The sequence below is a fragment of the Leptonotus elevatus genome, chromosome 1, assembly GCF_054856555.1.
Source record: "Leptonotus elevatus isolate MCC_2025b chromosome 1, RoL_Lele_1.0, whole genome shotgun sequence".
NCBI lineage: Eukaryota > Metazoa > Chordata > Actinopteri > Syngnathiformes > Syngnathidae > Leptonotus > Leptonotus elevatus.
The window spans coordinates 51,459,875-51,476,847 of NC_141239.1; the positions used below are offsets into that span (position 1 = coordinate 51,459,875).

General features: G+C 43.0%; 31 non-coding genes across 31 annotated transcripts; all 31 read left to right on the forward strand.

The window, feature by feature from the left end:
• The first annotated feature begins 881 nt into the window (after positions 1-881).
• Positions 882-963, forward strand: trnas-aga (transfer RNA serine (anticodon AGA)). Its single transcript has one exon. It is a non-coding gene; the product is annotated as a tRNA-Ser (tRNA).
• A 559-nt stretch (positions 964-1,522) lies between these two features.
• trnal-caa (transfer RNA leucine (anticodon CAA)) lies at positions 1,523-1,635 on the forward strand. Its single transcript has 2 exons — positions 1,523-1,560; positions 1,590-1,635. It is a non-coding gene; the product is annotated as a tRNA-Leu (tRNA).
• A 382-nt stretch (positions 1,636-2,017) lies between these two features.
• trnas-uga (transfer RNA serine (anticodon UGA)) lies at positions 2,018-2,099 on the forward strand. Its single transcript has one exon. It is a non-coding gene; the product is annotated as a tRNA-Ser (tRNA).
• A 320-nt stretch (positions 2,100-2,419) lies between these two features.
• trnas-aga (transfer RNA serine (anticodon AGA)) lies at positions 2,420-2,501 on the forward strand. The gene has a single exon. It is a non-coding gene; the product is annotated as a tRNA-Ser (tRNA).
• Positions 2,502-3,060: 559 nt separating this feature from the next.
• Positions 3,061-3,173, forward strand: trnal-caa (transfer RNA leucine (anticodon CAA)). Its single transcript has 2 exons — positions 3,061-3,098; positions 3,128-3,173. It is a non-coding gene; the product is annotated as a tRNA-Leu (tRNA).
• Positions 3,174-3,554: 381 nt separating this feature from the next.
• On the forward strand, positions 3,555-3,636 carry trnas-uga (transfer RNA serine (anticodon UGA)). Its single transcript has one exon. It is a non-coding gene; the product is annotated as a tRNA-Ser (tRNA).
• Positions 3,637-3,956: 320 nt separating this feature from the next.
• trnas-aga (transfer RNA serine (anticodon AGA)) lies at positions 3,957-4,038 on the forward strand. The gene has a single exon. It is a non-coding gene; the product is annotated as a tRNA-Ser (tRNA).
• Positions 4,039-4,597: 559 nt separating this feature from the next.
• On the forward strand, positions 4,598-4,710 carry trnal-caa (transfer RNA leucine (anticodon CAA)). The gene is made up of 2 exons: positions 4,598-4,635; positions 4,665-4,710. It is a non-coding gene; the product is annotated as a tRNA-Leu (tRNA).
• Positions 4,711-5,091: 381 nt separating this feature from the next.
• trnas-uga (transfer RNA serine (anticodon UGA)) lies at positions 5,092-5,173 on the forward strand. Its single transcript has one exon. It is a non-coding gene; the product is annotated as a tRNA-Ser (tRNA).
• Positions 5,174-5,493: 320 nt separating this feature from the next.
• Positions 5,494-5,575, forward strand: trnas-aga (transfer RNA serine (anticodon AGA)). Its single transcript has one exon. It is a non-coding gene; the product is annotated as a tRNA-Ser (tRNA).
• A 559-nt stretch (positions 5,576-6,134) lies between these two features.
• trnal-caa (transfer RNA leucine (anticodon CAA)) lies at positions 6,135-6,247 on the forward strand. The gene is made up of 2 exons: positions 6,135-6,172; positions 6,202-6,247. It is a non-coding gene; the product is annotated as a tRNA-Leu (tRNA).
• A 381-nt stretch (positions 6,248-6,628) lies between these two features.
• Positions 6,629-6,710, forward strand: trnas-uga (transfer RNA serine (anticodon UGA)). Its single transcript has one exon. It is a non-coding gene; the product is annotated as a tRNA-Ser (tRNA).
• A 369-nt stretch (positions 6,711-7,079) lies between these two features.
• trnal-caa (transfer RNA leucine (anticodon CAA)) lies at positions 7,080-7,192 on the forward strand. Its single transcript has 2 exons — positions 7,080-7,117; positions 7,147-7,192. It is a non-coding gene; the product is annotated as a tRNA-Leu (tRNA).
• A 404-nt stretch (positions 7,193-7,596) lies between these two features.
• trnas-aga (transfer RNA serine (anticodon AGA)) lies at positions 7,597-7,678 on the forward strand. The gene has a single exon. It is a non-coding gene; the product is annotated as a tRNA-Ser (tRNA).
• Positions 7,679-8,237: 559 nt separating this feature from the next.
• Positions 8,238-8,350, forward strand: trnal-caa (transfer RNA leucine (anticodon CAA)). The gene is made up of 2 exons: positions 8,238-8,275; positions 8,305-8,350. It is a non-coding gene; the product is annotated as a tRNA-Leu (tRNA).
• A 381-nt stretch (positions 8,351-8,731) lies between these two features.
• Positions 8,732-8,813, forward strand: trnas-uga (transfer RNA serine (anticodon UGA)). The gene has a single exon. It is a non-coding gene; the product is annotated as a tRNA-Ser (tRNA).
• A 320-nt stretch (positions 8,814-9,133) lies between these two features.
• On the forward strand, positions 9,134-9,215 carry trnas-aga (transfer RNA serine (anticodon AGA)). Its single transcript has one exon. It is a non-coding gene; the product is annotated as a tRNA-Ser (tRNA).
• Positions 9,216-9,774: 559 nt separating this feature from the next.
• Positions 9,775-9,887, forward strand: trnal-caa (transfer RNA leucine (anticodon CAA)). Its single transcript has 2 exons — positions 9,775-9,812; positions 9,842-9,887. It is a non-coding gene; the product is annotated as a tRNA-Leu (tRNA).
• Positions 9,888-10,268: 381 nt separating this feature from the next.
• trnas-uga (transfer RNA serine (anticodon UGA)) lies at positions 10,269-10,350 on the forward strand. The gene has a single exon. It is a non-coding gene; the product is annotated as a tRNA-Ser (tRNA).
• A 320-nt stretch (positions 10,351-10,670) lies between these two features.
• trnas-aga (transfer RNA serine (anticodon AGA)) lies at positions 10,671-10,752 on the forward strand. Its single transcript has one exon. It is a non-coding gene; the product is annotated as a tRNA-Ser (tRNA).
• A 559-nt stretch (positions 10,753-11,311) lies between these two features.
• On the forward strand, positions 11,312-11,424 carry trnal-caa (transfer RNA leucine (anticodon CAA)). The gene is made up of 2 exons: positions 11,312-11,349; positions 11,379-11,424. It is a non-coding gene; the product is annotated as a tRNA-Leu (tRNA).
• A 381-nt stretch (positions 11,425-11,805) lies between these two features.
• Positions 11,806-11,887, forward strand: trnas-uga (transfer RNA serine (anticodon UGA)). Its single transcript has one exon. It is a non-coding gene; the product is annotated as a tRNA-Ser (tRNA).
• Positions 11,888-12,256: 369 nt separating this feature from the next.
• Positions 12,257-12,369, forward strand: trnal-caa (transfer RNA leucine (anticodon CAA)). Its single transcript has 2 exons — positions 12,257-12,294; positions 12,324-12,369. It is a non-coding gene; the product is annotated as a tRNA-Leu (tRNA).
• Positions 12,370-12,773: 404 nt separating this feature from the next.
• trnas-aga (transfer RNA serine (anticodon AGA)) lies at positions 12,774-12,855 on the forward strand. The gene has a single exon. It is a non-coding gene; the product is annotated as a tRNA-Ser (tRNA).
• Positions 12,856-13,414: 559 nt separating this feature from the next.
• trnal-caa (transfer RNA leucine (anticodon CAA)) lies at positions 13,415-13,527 on the forward strand. The gene is made up of 2 exons: positions 13,415-13,452; positions 13,482-13,527. It is a non-coding gene; the product is annotated as a tRNA-Leu (tRNA).
• A 381-nt stretch (positions 13,528-13,908) lies between these two features.
• trnas-uga (transfer RNA serine (anticodon UGA)) lies at positions 13,909-13,990 on the forward strand. The gene has a single exon. It is a non-coding gene; the product is annotated as a tRNA-Ser (tRNA).
• A 320-nt stretch (positions 13,991-14,310) lies between these two features.
• trnas-aga (transfer RNA serine (anticodon AGA)) lies at positions 14,311-14,392 on the forward strand. Its single transcript has one exon. It is a non-coding gene; the product is annotated as a tRNA-Ser (tRNA).
• Positions 14,393-14,951: 559 nt separating this feature from the next.
• Positions 14,952-15,064, forward strand: trnal-caa (transfer RNA leucine (anticodon CAA)). Its single transcript has 2 exons — positions 14,952-14,989; positions 15,019-15,064. It is a non-coding gene; the product is annotated as a tRNA-Leu (tRNA).
• A 381-nt stretch (positions 15,065-15,445) lies between these two features.
• Positions 15,446-15,527, forward strand: trnas-uga (transfer RNA serine (anticodon UGA)). The gene has a single exon. It is a non-coding gene; the product is annotated as a tRNA-Ser (tRNA).
• A 320-nt stretch (positions 15,528-15,847) lies between these two features.
• On the forward strand, positions 15,848-15,929 carry trnas-aga (transfer RNA serine (anticodon AGA)). The gene has a single exon. It is a non-coding gene; the product is annotated as a tRNA-Ser (tRNA).
• A 559-nt stretch (positions 15,930-16,488) lies between these two features.
• Positions 16,489-16,601, forward strand: trnal-caa (transfer RNA leucine (anticodon CAA)). The gene is made up of 2 exons: positions 16,489-16,526; positions 16,556-16,601. It is a non-coding gene; the product is annotated as a tRNA-Leu (tRNA).
• The last annotated feature ends 372 nt before the right edge of the window (positions 16,602-16,973 follow it).

Here is a 16,973-nt window from a genome sequence, read left to right on the forward strand (position 1 = left end):
AAAGGTGTTTGAAGTGTCACCAAGTGTTTGTGGTGATAAAGTAAGTGCACATTTTTGTCAGCAGAAGTACGGCGAAATAGTGGTTAGCAGATCCACCTCACAGTTCTGAGGCTGGGGGTTCAAATCCGGAATCTCTACATTTTCCTTAGGTTTAAATATGAGTGTTGTTAGATAAGGCCTCTTAATGCGTAGATAGGTGAATTGAGCTAGGCCATTGTGTAGCTGTGACCTATCTATCTGCACTCTGGTGCATTTATCCAGCTGAAGCTAGTTACGACTATCAGGTCACACATTTTCACATGGGCTAGGCTGAGCCATCCCCCATGTGGGTGGGCGGCCAAGACAGACTAAGAGTAGAGACCATTTTGAATAGATTAGACCTTCTTCCGCATTCAACAGATAAAGCTCTACAGCTGTGTACTCTGAAATTCAGAAATGGAGGGACAAGCACTGGTGTTAACGCAAATGTTAGCATCAAACACTTAAGTTCCATGTTGTTGTGGCCGTACCCTGCGCAGGAGGGACTGTAAAAACCGTTGTTAAGGCGATGGACTAGAAATCCATTGGGGTCTCCCCTCGTAGGTTCGAATCCTGCCGACAATGAGTGTGTCTTCTGTAATTTAGCTCTCTGTCTAGTCTATTTCGACGTGTGGGCTGGCACTGATGTTAATGCTAAGGTGTACTTCTTTCCACTGTGTATTGTGAATTTTGGTCTCCCAAGAAAGGTATAGGTTCAAGCAAAAGTCTTGTCAATTCCTTTTGAACATGAGTATGGACTTTTGGCGCTATTGAAAAGTACTTCTGGATGCATTTTGGCTAAGACCAGACTGTTGTAGGTTTTGTTTCCCATTTCCCATGAATATTAAAGCTACCTGCGCAAGGTTGTCATGGCCGAGTGGTTAAGGCGATGGACCAGAACTCCATTGGGATCTCCCCTCATAGGTTCGAATCCTGCCGACAACGAGTGTGTCTTCTGTTATTTAGCTCACTGTCTAGTCTATTTTGTTAAAGTATGCGAGCATTGCGATGGGGTTTTCGCCACGGAGGAGACGGGACTTCCGACTTCTGTGTGTCTCAGAGGTGCTGTTTCCGGTTGCTGTTTGCGACGTGTGGCCTGGCATTGGTGTTAACGCTAAGTTCTTAAGTGCCAAGTGTTCTCAGGTGCTCGACAAGGTCTACTTCCTTCCACTGTGTATTGGGAATTTTGGTCTCCCAAGAAAGGTATAGGTTCGAGTTAAAGTCTTGTCAATTCATTTTAACATGAGTATGGGCTCAGCAGTACTTAACTGACCAGATTATTGCATTTTAGCTTCCCAAGAAATACAGATTGTTACAATTCAGCATAGACTAGTACTCTTGGGCACCTGACAAAAGATGACTCCTTCCACAGCAAATTGGGATTTCTGCCTCCAAATGAAGGCATTGGGTTCAAAAAGCATAGCTGAAAAATATTTTAGGATGCATTTTGGCTAAGACCAGACTGTTGTAGGTTTGGTTTCCCATGACTTTTTTGTTCTTGCAGGTCAGGATGGCCGAGTGGTCTAAGGCGCCAGACTCAAGATATGCGTCTTTCCTCAGTGGTTTGGGCTTTCTGGTCTCTAAATAGAGGCGTGGGTTCAAATCCCACTCCTGACAAGGTATTTTCAACATGTCATTTTTTTTATTCGGCTCTGGACACTTGTCCTACAGACGAGAATGCAGGTTTTACAGTAATCATTGGATTGTATGGTCATCATGTTGTAAGCATTGAAATTAGCTGCTTGTTCCGAAAACCTGATTCTGTAAAGACTAGTAGACGCAATAAGTGGATTTATAATGACCCCAACAAGCCCCTTCTCACCAAAGTCAGCGCGAGCCCTACCATCGAATTACTTTTTAAGTAGATGGTGATTGTGACATGCATGGAACAGAATGACAGCCAATCAAGAAGCCAACTGAAGCTCATACTATTCACGAAATTTAGAGGGACAAACACTGGTGTTAACCCTAATGTTAGCATTAAATGCTAAAGTTATATGTTGTCGTGGCCGAGTGGTTAAGGCGATGGACTTGAAATCCATTGGGGTCTCCCTGCGTAGGTTCAAATCCTGCCGACAACGCAATTACTTTCTGGAATTTTGCTCTCTATATTCTCTTGGCTTCACTTGCGTCAAAATGAATAGTGATGTCAAGGTGTGACTGGGTCCTTAGCAATTTGGCACTTCTGATCAAATTGTGTTCTGTGTTCAAACCCCACTCTTAACCAAGTACTGTTAAAAGTGTGTCTGTTGACTTGATTTCTCAGAATTTACTAAGAGACTAGACTTAAAGATCTGAGACCATCTGTACGCTGCAAGAGGTGCTGTTTCCTTTGGAACTCTTCCCTATAACGGATCTATTCAGCAAGCACTAGTCTTAATATTAAAGCTACATGGGCAAGGTTGTCGTGGCCGAGTGGTTAAGGCGATGGACTAGAAATCCATTGGGGTCTCCCCTCGTAGGTTCGAATCCTGCCGACAACGAGTGTGTCTTCTGTTATTTAGCTCTCTGTCTAGTCTATTTTGTTAAAGTATGCGAGCATTGCTATGGGGTATATGCCACGGAGGAGACGGGACTTCCGACTTCTGTGTGTCTCAGAGGTGCTGTTTCCGGTTGCTGTTTGCGACGTGTGGCCTGGCATTGGTGTTAACGCTAAGTTCTTAAGTGCCAAGTGTTCTCAGGTGCTCGACAAGGTCTACTTCCTTCCACTGTGTATTGGGAATTTTGGTCTCCCAAGAAAGGTATAGGTTCGAGTTAAAGTCTTGTCAATTCATTTGAACATGAGTATGGGCTCAGCAGTACTTAACTGACCAGATTATTGCATTTTAGCTTTCCAAGAAATACAGATTGTTACAATTCAGCATAGATTAGTACTCTTGGGCACCTGACAAAAGATGACTCCTTCCACAGCAAATTGGGATTTCTGCCTCCAAATGAAGGCATTGGGTTCAAAAAGCATAGCTGAAAAGTATTTTAGGATGCATTTTGGCTAAGACCAGACTGTTGTAGGTTTGGTTTCCCATGACTTTCATGTTCTTGAAGGTCAGGATGGCCGAGTGGTCTAAGGCGCCAGACTCAAGATATGCGTCTTTCCTCAGTGGTTTGGGCTTTCTGGTCTCTAAATAGAGGCGTGGGTTCAAATCCCACTCCTGACAAGGTATTTTCAACATGTCATTTTTTTTATTCGGCTCTGGACACTTGTCCTACAGACGAGAATGCAGGTTTTACAGTAATCATTGGATTGTATGGTCATCATGTTGTAAGCATTGAAATTAGCTGCTTGTTCCGAAAACCTGATTCTGTAAAGACTAGTAGACGCAATAAGTGGATTTATAATGACCCCAACAAGCCCCTTCTCACCAAAGTCAGCGCGAGCCCTACCATCGAATTACTTTTTAAGTAGATGGTGATTGTGACATGCATGGAACAGAATGACAGCCAATCAAGAAGCCAACTGAAGCTCATACTATTCACGAAATTTAGAGGGACAAACACTGGTGTTAACCCTAATGTTAGCATTAAATGCTAAGCTATATGTTGTTGTGGCCTAGTGGTTAAGGCGATGGACTTGAAATCCATTGGGGTCTCCCTGCGTAGGTTCAAATCCTGCCGACAACGCAATTACTTTCTGGAATTTTGCTCTCTATATTCTCTTGGCTTCACTTGCGTCAAAATGAATAGTGATGTCAAGGTGTGACTGAGTCCTTAGCAATTTGGCACTTCTGATCAAATTGTGTTCTGTGTTCAAACCCCACTCTTAACCAAGTACTGTTAAAAGTGTGTCTGTTGACTTGATTTCTCAGAATTTACTAAGAGACTAGACTTAAAGATCTGAGACCATCTGTACGCTGCAAGAGGTGCTATTTCCTTTGGAACTCTTCCCTATAACGGATCTATTCAGCAAGCACTAGTCTTAATATTAAAGCTACATGGGCAAGGTTGTCGTGGCCGAGTGGTTAAGGCGATGGACTAGAAATCCATTGGGGTCTCCCCTCGTAGGTTCGAATCCTGCCGACAACGAGTGTGTCTTCTGTTATTTAGCTCTCTGTCTAGTCTATTTTGTTAAAGTATGCGAGCATTGCTATGGGGTATATGCCACGGAGGAGACGGGACTTCCGACTTCTGTGTGTCTCAGAGGTGCTGTTTCCGGTTGCTGTTTGCGACGTGTGGCCTGGCATTGGTGTTAACGCTAAGTTCTTAAGTGCCAAGTGTTCTCAGGTGCTCGACAAGGTCTACTTCCTTCCACTGTGTATTGGGAATTTTGGTCTCCCAAGAAAGGTATAGGTTCGAGTTAAAGTCTTGTCAATTCATTTGAACATGAGTATGGGCTCAGCAGTACTTAACTGACCAGATTATTGCATTTTAGCTTTCCAAGAAATACAGATTGTTACAATTCAGCATAGATTAGTACTCTTGGGCACCTGACAAAAGATGACTCCTTCCACAGCAAATTGGGATTTCTGCCTCCAAATGAAGGCATTGGGTTCAAAAAGCATAGCTGAAAAGTATTTTAGGATGCATTTTGGCTAAGACCAGACTGTTGTAGGTTTGGTTTCCCATGACTTTCATGTTCTTGAAGGTCAGGATGGCCGAGTGGTCTAAGGCGCCAGACTCAAGATATGCGTCTTTCCTCAGTGGTTTGGGCTTTCTGGTCTCTAAATAGAGGCGTGGGTTCAAATCCCACTCCTGACAAGGTATTTTCAACATGTCATTTTTTTTATTCGGCTCTGGACACTTGTCCTACAGACGAGAATGCAGGTTTTACAGTAATCATTGGATTGTATGGTCATCATGTTGTAAGCATTGAAATTAGCTGCTTGTTCCGAAAACCTGATTCTGTAAAGACTAGTAGACGCAATAAGTGGATTTATAATGACCCCAACAAGCCCCTTCTCACCAAAGTCAGCGCGAGCCCTACCATCGAATTACTTTTTAAGTAGATGGTGATTGTGACATGCATGGAACAGAATGACAGCCAATCAAGAAGCCAACTGAAGCTCATACTATTCACGAAATTTAGAGGGACAAACACTGGTGTTAACCCTAATGTTAGCATTAAATGCTAAGCTATATGTTGTTGTGGCCTAGTGGTTAAGGCGATGGACTTGAAATCCATTGGGGTCTCCCTGCGTAGGTTCAAATCCTGCCGACAACGCAATTACTTTCTGGAATTTTGCTCTCTATATTCTCTTGGCTTCACTTGCGTCAAAATGAATAGTGATGTCAAGGTGTGACTGAGTCCTTAGCAATTTGGCACTTCTGATCAAATTGTGTTCTGTGTTCAAACCCCACTCTTAACCAAGTACTGTTAAAAGTGTGTCTGTTGACTTGATTTCTCAGAATTTACTAAGAGACTAGACTTAAAGATCTGAGACCATCTGTACGCTGCAAGAGGTGCTATTTCCTTTGGAACTCTTCCCTATAACGGATCTATTCAGCAAGCACTAGTCTTAATATTAAAGCTACATGGGCAAGGTTGTCGTGGCCGAGTGGTTAAGGCGATGGACTAGAAATCCATTGGGGTCTCCCCTCGTAGGTTCGAATCCTGCCGACAACGAGTGTGTCTTCTGTTATTTAGCTCTCTGTCTAGTCTATTTTGTTAAAGTATGCGAGCATTGCTATGGGGTATATGCCACGGAGGAGACGGGACTTCCGACTTCTGTGTGTCTCAGAGGTGCTGTTTCCGGTTGCTGTTTGCGACGTGTGGCCTGGCATTGGTGTTAACGCTAAGTTCTTAAGTGCCAAGTGTTCTCAGGTGCTCGACAAGGTCTACTTCCTTCCACTGTGTATTGGGAATTTTGGTCTCCCAAGAAAGGTATAGGTTCGAGTTAAAGTCTTGTCAATTCATTTGAACATGAGTATGGGCTCAGCAGTACTTAACTGACCAGATTATTGCATTTTAGCTTCCCAAGAAATACAGATTGTTACAATTCAGCATAGACTAGTACTCTTGGGCACCTGACAAAAGATGACTCCTTCCACAGCAAATTGGGATTTCTGCCTCCAAATGAAGGCATTGGGTTCAAAAAGCATAGCTGAAAAGTATTTTAGGATGAATTTTGGCTAAGACCAGACTGTTGTAGGTTTTGTTTCCCATGACTTTCATGTTCTTGAAGGTCAGGATGGCCGAGTGGTCTAAGGCGCCAGACTCAAGATATGCGTCTTTCCTCAGTGGTTTGGGCTTTCTGGTCTCTAAATAGAGGCGTGGGTTCAAATCCCACTCCTGACAAGGTATTTTCAACAAGTCATTTTTTTTATTCGGCTCTGGACACTTGTCCTACAGATGAGAATGCAGGTTTTACAGTAATCATTGGATTGTATGGTCATCATGTTGTAAGCATTGAAATTAGCTGCTTGTTCCGAAAACCTGATTCTGTAAAGACTAGTAGACGCAATAAGTGGATTTATAATGACCCCAACAAGCCCCTTCTGACCAAAGTCAGCGCGAGCCCTACCATCGAATTACTTTTTAAGTAGATGGTGATTGTGACATGCATGGAACAGAATGACAGCCAATCAAGAAGCCAACTAAAGCTCATACTATTCACGAAATTTAGAGGGACAAACACTGGTGTTAACCCTAATGTTAGCATTAAATGCTAAGCTATATGTTGTCGTGGCCGAGTGGTTAAGGCGATGGACTTGAAATCCATTGGGGTCTCCCTGCGTAGGTTCAAATCCTGCCGACAACGCAATTACTTTCTGGAATTTTGCTCTCTATATTCTCTTGGCTTTACTTGCGTCAAAATGAATAGTGATGTCAAGGTGTGACTGGGTCCTTAGCAATTTGGCACTTCTGATCAAATTGTATTCTGTGTTCAAACCCCACTCTTAACCAAGTACTGTTAAAAGTGTGTCTGTTGGGATTGTTACAATTCAGCATAGACTAGTACTCTTGGGCACCTGACAAAAGATGACTCCTTCCACAGCAAATTGGGATTTCTGCCTCCAAATGAAGGCATTGGGTTCAAAAAGCATAGCTGAAAAATATTTTAGGATGCATTTTGGCTAAGACCAGACTGTTGTAGGTTTGGTTTCCCATGACTTTTTTGTTCTTGCAGGTCAGGATGGCCGAGTGGTCTAAGGCGCCAGACTCAAGATATGCGTCTTTCCTCAGTGGTTTGGGCTTTCTGGTCTCTAAATAGAGGCGTGGGTTCAAATCCCACTCCTGACAAGGTATTTTCAACATGTCATTTTTTTTATTCTGCTCTGGACACTTGTCCTACAGACGAGAATGCAGGTTTTACAGTAATCATTGGATTGTATGGTCATCATGTTGTAAGCATTGAAATTAGCTGCTTGTTCCGAAAACCTGATTCTGTAAAGACTAGGTGTGACTGGGTCCTTAGCAATTTGGCACTTCTGATCAAATTGTGTTCTGTGTTCAAACCCCACTCTTAACCAAGTACTGTTAAAAGTGTGTCTGTTGACTTGATTTCTCAGAATTTACTAAGAGACTAGACTTAAAGATCTGAGACCATCTGTACGCTGCAAGAGGTGCTGTTTCCTTTGGAACTCTTCCCTATAACGGATCTATTCAGCAAGCACTAGTCTTAATATTAAAGCTACATGGGCAAGGTTGTCGTGGCCGAGTGGTTAAGGCGATGGACTAGAAATCCATTGGGGTCTCCCCTCGTAGGTTCGAATCCTGCCGACAACGAGTGTGTCTTCTGTTATTTAGCTCTCTGTCTAGTCTATTTTGTTGAAGTATGCGAGCATTGCTATGGGGTATATGCCACGGAGGAGACGGGACTTCCGACTTCTGTGTGTCTCAGAGGTGCTGTTTCCGGTTGCTGTTTGCGACGTGTGGCCTGGCATTGGTGTTAACGCTAAGTTCTTAAGTGCCAAGTGTTCTCAGGTGCTCGACAAGGTCTACTTCCTTCCACTGTGTATTGGGAATTTTGGTCTCCCAAGAAAGGTATAGGTTCGAGTTAAAGTCTTGTCAATTCATTTGAACATGAGTATGGGCTCAGCAGTACTTAACTGACCAGATTATTGCATTTTAGCTTCCCAAGAAATACAGATTGTTACAATTCAGCATAGACTAGTACTCTTGGGCACCTGACAAAAGATGACTCCTTCCACAGCAAATTGGGATTTCTGCCTCCAAATGAAGGCATTGGGTTCAAAAAGCATAGCTGAAAAGTATTTTAGGATGCATTTTGGCTAAGACCAGACTGTTGTAGGTTTTGTTTCCCATGACTTTCATGTTCTTGAAGGTCAGGATGGCCGAGTGGTCTAAGGCGCCAGACTCAAGATATGCGTCTTTCCTCAGTGGTTTGGGCTTTCTGGTCTCTAAATAGAGGCGTGGGTTCAAATCCCACTCCTGACAAGGTATTTTCAACATGTCATTTTTTTTATTCGGCTCTGGACACTTGTCCTACAGACGAGAATGCAGGTTTTACAGTAATCATTGGATTGTATGGTCATCATGTTGTAAGCATTGAAATTAGCTGCTTGTTCCGAAAACCTGATTCTGTAAAGACTAGTAGACGCAATAAGTGGATTTATAATGACCCCAACAAGCCCCTTCTCACCAAAGTCAGCGCGAGCCCTACCATCGAATTACTTTTTAAGTAGATGGTGATTGTGACATGCATGGAACAGAATGACAGCCAATCAAGAAGCCAACTGAAGCTCATACTATTCACGAAATTTAGAGGGACAAACACTGGTGTTAACCCTAATGTTAGCATTAAATGCTAAGCTATATGTTGTTGTGGCCTAGTGGTTAAGGCGATGGACTTGAAATCCATTGGGGTCTCCCTGCGTAGGTTCAAATCCTGCCGACAACGCAATTACTTTCTGGAATTTTGCTCTCTATATTCTCTTGGCTTCACTTGCGTCAAAATGAATAGTGATGTCAAGGTGTGACTGAGTCCTTAGCAATTTGGCACTTCTGATCAAATTGTGTTCTGTGTTCAAACCCCACTCTTAACCAAGTACTGTTAAAAGTGTGTCTGTTGACTTGATTTCTCAGAATTTACTAAGAGACTAGACTTAAAGATCTGAGACCATCTGTACGCTGCAAGAGGTGCTATTTCCTTTGGAACTCTTCCCTATAACGGATCTATTCAGCAAGCACTAGTCTTAATATTAAAGCTACATGGGCAAGGTTGTCGTGGCCGAGTGGTTAAGGCGATGGACTAGAAATCCATTGGGGTCTCCCCTCGTAGGTTCGAATCCTGCCGACAACGAGTGTGTCTTCTGTTATTTAGCTCTCTGTCTAGTCTATTTTGTTAAAGTATGCGAGCATTGCTATGGGGTATATGCCACGGAGGAGACGGGACTTCCGACTTCTGTGTGTCTCAGAGGTGCTGTTTCCGGTTGCTGTTTGCGACGTGTGGCCTGGCATTGGTGTTAACGCTAAGTTCTTAAGTGCCAAGTGTTCTCAGGTGCTCGACAAGGTCTACTTCCTTCCACTGTGTATTGGGAATTTTGGTCTCCCAAGAAAGGTATAGGTTCGAGTTAAAGTCTTGTCAATTCATTTGAACATGAGTATGGGCTCAGCAGTACTTAACTGACCAGATTATTGCATTTTAGCTTTCCAAGAAATACAGATTGTTACAATTCAGCATAGATTAGTACTCTTGGGCACCTGACAAAAGATGACTCCTTCCACAGCAAATTGGGATTTCTGCCTCCAAATGAAGGCATTGGGTTCAAAAAGCATAGCTGAAAAGTATTTTAGGATGCATTTTGGCTAAGACCAGACTGTTGTAGGTTTGGTTTCCCATGACTTTCATGTTCTTGAAGGTCAGGATGGCCGAGTGGTCTAAGGCGCCAGACTCAAGATATGCGTCTTTCCTCAGTGGTTTGGGCTTTCTGGTCTCTAAATAGAGGCGTGGGTTCAAATCCCACTCCTGACAAGGTATTTTCAACATGTCATTTTTTTTATTCGGCTCTGGACACTTGTCCTACAGACGAGAATGCAGGTTTTACAGTAATCATTGGATTGTATGGTCATCATGTTGTAAGCATTGAAATTAGCTGCTTGTTCCGAAAACCTGATTCTGTAAAGACTAGTAGACGCAATAAGTGGATTTATAATGACCCCAACAAGCCCCTTCTCACCAAAGTCAGCGCGAGCCCTACCATCGAATTACTTTTTAAGTAGATGGTGATTGTGACATGCATGGAACAGAATGACAGCCAATCAAGAAGCCAACTGAAGCTCATACTATTCACGAAATTTAGAGGGACAAACACTGGTGTTAACCCTAATGTTAGCATTAAATGCTAAGCTATATGTTGTTGTGGCCTAGTGGTTAAGGCGATGGACTTGAAATCCATTGGGGTCTCCCTGCGTAGGTTCAAATCCTGCCGACAACGCAATTACTTTCTGGAATTTTGCTCTCTATATTCTCTTGGCTTCACTTGCGTCAAAATGAATAGTGATGTCAAGGTGTGACTGAGTCCTTAGCAATTTGGCACTTCTGATCAAATTGTGTTCTGTGTTCAAACCCCACTCTTAACCAAGTACTGTTAAAAGTGTGTCTGTTGACTTGATTTCTCAGAATTTACTAAGAGACTAGACTTAAAGATCTGAGACCATCTGTACGCTGCAAGAGGTGCTATTTCCTTTGGAACTCTTCCCTATAACGGATCTATTCAGCAAGCACTAGTCTTAATATTAAAGCTACATGGGCAAGGTTGTCGTGGCCGAGTGGTTAAGGCGATGGACTAGAAATCCATTGGGGTCTCCCCTCGTAGGTTCGAATCCTGCCGACAACGAGTGTGTCTTCTGTTATTTAGCTCTCTGTCTAGTCTATTTTGTTAAAGTATGCGAGCATTGCTATGGGGTATATGCCACGGAGGAGACGGGACTTCCGACTTCTGTGTGTCTCAGAGGTGCTGTTTCCGGTTGCTGTTTGCGACGTGTGGCCTGGCATTGGTGTTAACGCTAAGTTCTTAAGTGCCAAGTGTTCTCAGGTGCTCGACAAGGTCTACTTCCTTCCACTGTGTATTGGGAATTTTGGTCTCCCAAGAAAGGTATAGGTTCGAGTTAAAGTCTTGTCAATTCATTTGAACATGAGTATGGGCTCAGCAGTACTTAACTGACCAGATTATTGCATTTTAGCTTCCCAAGAAATACAGATTGTTACAATTCAGCATAGACTAGTACTCTTGGGCACCTGACAAAAGATGACTCCTTCCACAGCAAATTGGGATTTCTGCCTCCAAATGAAGGCATTGGGTTCAAAAAGCATAGCTGAAAAGTATTTTAGGATGAATTTTGGCTAAGACCAGACTGTTGTAGGTTTTGTTTCCCATGACTTTCATGTTCTTGAAGGTCAGGATGGCCGAGTGGTCTAAGGCGCCAGACTCAAGATATGCGTCTTTCCTCAGTGGTTTGGGCTTTCTGGTCTCTAAATAGAGGCGTGGGTTCAAATCCCACTCCTGACAAGGTATTTTCAACAAGTCATTTTTTTTATTCGGCTCTGGACACTTGTCCTACAGATGAGAATGCAGGTTTTACAGTAATCATTGGATTGTATGGTCATCATGTTGTAAGCATTGAAATTAGCTGCTTGTTCCGAAAACCTGATTCTGTAAAGACTAGTAGACGCAATAAGTGGATTTATAATGACCCCAACAAGCCCCTTCTGACCAAAGTCAGCGCGAGCCCTACCATCGAATTACTTTTTAAGTAGATGGTGATTGTGACATGCATGGAACAGAATGACAGCCAATCAAGAAGCCAACTAAAGCTCATACTATTCACGAAATTTAGAGGGACAAACACTGGTGTTAACCCTAATGTTAGCATTAAATGCTAAGCTATATGTTGTCGTGGCCGAGTGGTTAAGGCGATGGACTTGAAATCCATTGGGGTCTCCCTGCGTAGGTTCAAATCCTGCCGACAACGCAATTACTTTCTGGAATTTTGCTCTCTATATTCTCTTGGCTTTACTTGCGTCAAAATGAATAGTGATGTCAAGGTGTGACTGGGTCCTTAGCAATTTGGCACTTCTGATCAAATTGTATTCTGTGTTCAAACCCCACTCTTAACCAAGTACTGTTAAAAGTGTGTCTGTTGGGATTGTTACAATTCAGCATAGACTAGTACTCTTGGGCACCTGACAAAAGATGACTCCTTCCACAGCAAATTGGGATTTCTGCCTCCAAATGAAGGCATTGGGTTCAAAAAGCATAGCTGAAAAATATTTTAGGATGCATTTTGGCTAAGACCAGACTGTTGTAGGTTTGGTTTCCCATGACTTTTTTGTTCTTGCAGGTCAGGATGGCCGAGTGGTCTAAGGCGCCAGACTCAAGATATGCGTCTTTCCTCAGTGGTTTGGGCTTTCTGGTCTCTAAATAGAGGCGTGGGTTCAAATCCCACTCCTGACAAGGTATTTTCAACATGTCATTTTTTTTATTCTGCTCTGGACACTTGTCCTACAGACGAGAATGCAGGTTTTACAGTAATCATTGGATTGTATGGTCATCATGTTGTAAGCATTGAAATTAGCTGCTTGTTCCGAAAACCTGATTCTGTAAAGACTAGGTGTGACTGGGTCCTTAGCAATTTGGCACTTCTGATCAAATTGTGTTCTGTGTTCAAACCCCACTCTTAACCAAGTACTGTTAAAAGTGTGTCTGTTGACTTGATTTCTCAGAATTTACTAAGAGACTAGACTTAAAGATCTGAGACCATCTGTACGCTGCAAGAGGTGCTGTTTCCTTTGGAACTCTTCCCTATAACGGATCTATTCAGCAAGCACTAGTCTTAATATTAAAGCTACATGGGCAAGGTTGTCGTGGCCGAGTGGTTAAGGCGATGGACTAGAAATCCATTGGGGTCTCCCCTCGTAGGTTCGAATCCTGCCGACAACGAGTGTGTCTTCTGTTATTTAGCTCTCTGTCTAGTCTATTTTGTTGAAGTATGCGAGCATTGCTATGGGGTATATGCCACGGAGGAGACGGGACTTCCGACTTCTGTGTGTCTCAGAGGTGCTGTTTCCGGTTGCTGTTTGCGACGTGTGGCCTGGCATTGGTGTTAACGCTAAGTTCTTAAGTGCCAAGTGTTCTCAGGTGCTCGACAAGGTCTACTTCCTTCCACTGTGTATTGGGAATTTTGGTCTCCCAAGAAAGGTATAGGTTCGAGTTAAAGTCTTGTCAATTCATTTGAACATGAGTATGGGCTCAGCAGTACTTAACTGACCAGATTATTGCATTTTAGCTTCCCAAGAAATACAGATTGTTACAATTCAGCATAGACTAGTACTCTTGGGCACCTGACAAAAGATGACTCCTTCCACAGCAAATTGGGATTTCTGCCTCCAAATGAAGGCATTGGGTTCAAAAAGCATAGCTGAAAAGTATTTTAGGATGCATTTTGGCTAAGACCAGACTGTTGTAGGTTTTGTTTCCCATGACTTTCATGTTCTTGAAGGTCAGGATGGCCGAGTGGTCTAAGGCGCCAGACTCAAGATATGCGTCTTTCCTCAGTGGTTTGGGCTTTCTGGTCTCTAAATAGAGGCTTGGGTTCAAATCCCACTCCTGACCAGGTATTTTCAACATGTCATTTTTTTTATTCGGCTCTGGACACTTGTCCTACAGACGAGAATGCAGGTTTTATAGTAATCATTGGATTGTATGGTCATCATGTTGTAAGCATTGAAATTAGCTGCTTGTTCCGAAAACCTGATTCTGTAAAGACTAGTAGACGCAATAAGTGGATTTATAATGACCCCAACAAGCCCCTTCTCACCAAAGTCAGCGCGAGCCCTACCATCGAATTACTTTTTAAGTAGATGGTGATTGTGACATGCATGGAACAGAATGACAGCCAATCAAGAAGCCAACTGAAGCTCATACTATTCACGAAATTTAGAGGGACAAACACTGGTGTTAACCCTAATGTTAGCATTAAATGCTAAGCTATATGTTGTCGTGGCCGAGTGGTTAAGGCGATGGACTTGAAATCCATTGGGGTCTCCCTGCGTAGGTTCAAATCCTGCCGACAACGCAATTACTTTCTGGAATTTTGCTCTCTATATTCTCTTGGCTTCACTTGCGTCAAAATGAATAGTGATGTCAAGGTGTGACTGGGTCCTTAGCAATTTGGCACTTCTGATCAAATTGTGTTCTGTGTTCAAACCCCACTCTTAACCAAGTACTGTTAAAAGTGTGTCTGTTGACTTGATTTCTCAGAATTTACTAAGAGACTAGACTTAAAGATCTGAGACCATCTGTACGCTGCAAGAGGTGCTGTTTCCTTTGGAACTCTTCCCTATAACGGATCTATTCAGCAAGCACTAGTCTTAATATTAAAGCTACATGGGCAAGGTTGTCGTGGCCGAGTGGTTAAGGCGATGGACTAGAAATCCATTGGGGTCTCCCCTCGTAGGTTCGAATCCTGCCGACAACGAGTGTGTCTTCTGTTATTTAGCTCTCTGTCTAGTCTATTTTGTTGAAGTATGCGAGCATTGCTATGGGGTATATGCCACGGAGGAGACGGGACTTCCGACTTCTGTGTGTCTCAGAGGTGCTGTTTCCGGTTGCTGTTTGCGACGTGTGGCCTGGCATTGGTGTTAACGCTAAGTTCTTAAGTGCCAAGTGTTCTCAGGTGCTCGACAAGGTCTACTTCCTTCCACTGTGTATTGGGAATTTTGGTCTCCCAAGAAAGGTATAGGTTCGAGTTAAAGTCTTGTCAATTCATTTGAACATGAGTATGGGCTCAGCAGTACTTAACTGACCAGATTATTGCATTTTAGCTTTCCAAGAAATACAGATTGTTACAATTCAGCATAGATTAGTACTCTTGGGCACCTGACAAAAGATGACTCCTTCCACAGCAAATTGGGATTTCTGCCTCCAAATGAAGGCATTGGGTTCAAAAAGCATAGCTGAAAAGTATTTTAGGATGCATTTTGGCTAAGACCAGACTGTTGTAGGTTTGGTTTCCCATGACTTTCATGTTCTTGAAGGTCAGGATGGCCGAGTGGTCTAAGGCGCCAGACTCAAGATATGCGTCTTTCCTCAGTGGTTTGGGCTTTCTGGTCTCTAAATTGAGGCGTGGGTTCAAATCCCACTCCTGACAAGGTATTTTCAACATGTCATTTTTTTTATTCGGCTCTGGACACTTGTCCTACAGACGAGAATGCAGGTTTTACAGTAATCATTGGATTGTATGGTCATCATGTTGTAAGCATTGAAATTAGCTGCTTGTTCCGAAAACCTGATTCTGTAAAGACTAGTAGACGCAATAAGTGGATTTATAATGACCCCAACAAGCCCCTTCTCACCAAAGTCAGCGCGAGCCCTACCATCGAATTACTTTTTAAGTAGATGGTGATTGTGACATGCATGGAACAGAATGACAGCCAATCAAGAAGCCAACTGAAGCTCATACTATTCACGAAATTTAGAGGGACAAACACTGGTGTTAACCCTAATGTTAGCATTAAATGCTAAGCTATATGTTGTTGTGGCCTAGTGGTTAAGGCGATGGACTTGAAATCCATCGGGGTCTCCCTGCGTAGGTTCAAATCCTGCCGACAACGCAATTACTTTCTGGAATTTTGCTCTCTATATTCTCTTGGCTTCACTTGCGTCAAAATGAATAGTGATGTCAAGGTGTGACTGAGTCCTTAGCAATTTGGCACTTCTGATCAAATTGTGTTCTGTGTTCAAACCCCACTCTTAACCAAGTACTGTTAAAAGTGTGTCTGTTGACTTGATTTCTCAGAATTTACTAAGAGACTAGACTTAAAGATCTGAGACCATCTGTACGCTGCAAGAGGTGCTATTTCCTTTGGAACTCTTCCCTATAACGGATCTATTCAGCAAGCACTAGTCTTAATATTAAAGCTACATGGGCAAGGTTGTCGTGGCCGAGTGGTTAAGGCGATGGACTAGAAATCCATTGGGGTCTCCCCTCGTAGGTTCGAATCCTGCCGACAACGAGTGTGTCTTCTGTTATTTAGCTCTCTGTCTAGTCTATTTTGTTAAAGTATGCGAGCATTGCTATGGGGTATATGCCACGGAGGAGACGGGACTTCCGACTTCTGTGTGTCTCAGAGGTGCTGTTTCCGGTTGCTGTTTGCGACGTGTGGCCTGGCATTGGTGTTAACGCTAAGTTCTTAAGTGCCAAGTGTTCTCAGGTGCTCGACAAGGTCTACTTCCTTCCACTGTGTATTGGGAATTTTGGTCTCCCAAGAAAGGTATAGGTTCGAGTTAAAGTCTTGTCAATTCATTTGAACATGAGTATGGGCTCAGCAGTACTTAACTGACCAGATTATTGCATTTTAGCTTCCCAAGAAATACAGATTGTTACAATTCAGCATAGACTAGTACTCTTGGGCACCTGACAAAAGATGACTCCTTCCACAGCAAATTGGGATTTCTGCCTCCAAATGAAGGCATTGGGTTCAAAAAGCATAGCTGAAAAGTATTTTAGGATGAATTTTGGCTAAGACCAGACTGTTGTAGGTTTTGTTTCCCATGACTTTCATGTTCTTGAAGGTCAGGATGGCCGAGTGGTCTAAGGCGCCAGACTCAAGATATGCGTCTTTCCTCAGTGGTTTGGGCTTTCTGGTCTCTAAATAGAGGCGTGGGTTCAAATCCCACTCCTGACAAGGTATTTTCAACAAGTCATTTTTTTTATTCGGCTCTGGACACTTGTCCTACAGATGAGAATGCAGGTTTTACAGTAATCATTGGATTGTATGGTCATCATGTTGTAAGCATTGAAATTAGCTGCTTGTTCCGAAAACCTGATTCTGTAAAGACTAGTAGACGCAATAAGTGGATTTATAATGACCCCAACAAGCCCCTTCTGACCAAAGTCAGCGCGAGCCCTACCATCGAATTACTTTTTAAGTAGATGGTGATTGTGACATGCATGGAACAGAATGACAGCCAATCAAGAAGCCAACTGAAGCTCATACTATTCACGAAATTTAGAGGGACAAACACTGGTGTTAACCCTAATGTTAGCATTAAATGCT